The following is a 1,463-nucleotide window of genomic DNA, read 5'->3' as shown; positions in this document are numbered from 1 at the left end:
TCGGAGTCTCTTCTGACATCCAATTTGGTCTTTTCTTCCTTCCTCATCTTTTTAATGACCTCTTGCTTTCTTCATGGATGATGTTCTTGATGCCATCCCAAAATTCTTCTGTTTCTTGGTCAGTGGTGTTCAATGCATCAAATCTATTCTTTAGATAGTGTCTAAATTCAGGAAATTCCTAAAATTGGAAACAAAGAAGAATCACCAGTAGTTGGAAAATTTGGCCTTGGTGACAGAAATAATGTTGGAACTCGCATGGTAGAATTTTGCAAGACCACTGACTTATTCATTGCAAACACCTTTTTTCAACAACAGAAACAGTGGCTCTACATGTGGACTTCACCAGATGGAGTATGCAGAAATCAGAAAGTCTACATCTGTGGCAAGAGGCAATGGAAAAGCTCAATATCTTCCACCAAAACCAGGCCAGGAGCTGATTGTGGAACAGACCATCAACTGCTCAGATGCAAGTTCAACTTGAAGTTAAAGACAATTAAAACAAATCAACAAGAGCCAAAATATGATCTTGAATATATCCCTCCTGAATTTAGAGATCTAAAGAATAGATTTGATGCATCGAACACCAATGACCGAAAACCAGAATTGTGGGAGGATATCAAGAACATTATCCATGAAGAAAGCAAGAGATCACTAAAAAGACTAGAAAAGAAGAGAAGACCAAAATGGATGACAGAAGAGACTTTTTGCCCTTGAGTGGAGAGTAGCTAAAGCAAATGGAAGGAATGATAAGATAAAAGAGCTGAACAGAAGATTTCAAAGAGCAGCTCAAGCAGACAAAACCAATTACTATAATGAAATATGCAAAGACCTGGAGTCAGAAAACCAAAAGGGAAGAACACACTCAACATTTATCAAGCTGAAAGTATTGAAGAAAAAATTTAAGCCTCGAGTTGCAATATTGAGAGATTCTATGGGCCAAAATATTGAATGATGCAGGAAACATCAAAAGAAGATGGCAGGAATACACAGAGTCACTGTACCAAAAAGAATTGGTTGATCTTCATCAATTTCAGGAGGTGGCATATCATCTAGAACCAATGGTATTGAAGGAAGAAGTCAAAGCTGCAATGAAAGAATTGGCAAAGAACAAGGCTCCGGGAATTGACAGATACCCATTGAGATATTTCAACAAACGGATGTCCCATTAGAGGCACTCACTCGGTTATGCCAAGAGATTTGGAAGACAGCACCTGGCTAACTGACTGGAAAAGATCCATATTTGTACCCATTCCGAAGAAAGAGGATCTCACAGAATGTGGAAATTATAGAACAATATTAATATCATATGCAAGTAGATCTTACTGAAGATAATTCAAAAATGGTTGCAGCAGTATACTGACAGAGAAGTTCCAGAGGTGCAAGCTGGATTCAGAAGAGGACGTGGAACAAGGGATATCATAGCTGCTGTCAGATGGATCTTGGCTCAAGGCAAAGAATACCAG

At 38.6% G+C, this 1,463-nt stretch overlaps 1 protein-coding gene across 1 annotated transcript in view; it reads right to left on the bottom strand.

Moving 5' to 3' along the window:
- Positions 1–1,463, bottom strand: part of NXPH2 (neurexophilin 2) — a 160,512-nt gene that overhangs the window by 28,810 nt on the left and 130,239 nt on the right. The gene's annotated exons all lie outside the window — the stretch shown is intronic.

This window comes from Orycteropus afer, unplaced genomic scaffold (genome assembly GCF_000298275.1).
Source record: "Orycteropus afer afer isolate SDZICR_OR568_19922 unplaced genomic scaffold, OryAfe1.0 scaffold00148, whole genome shotgun sequence".
Taxonomy (NCBI): Eukaryota; Metazoa; Chordata; class Mammalia; order Tubulidentata; family Orycteropodidae; genus Orycteropus; species Orycteropus afer.
The sequence above is the reverse complement of the archived record's forward strand: the minus strand, read 5'-3'. Positions and strand labels throughout refer to the sequence as shown.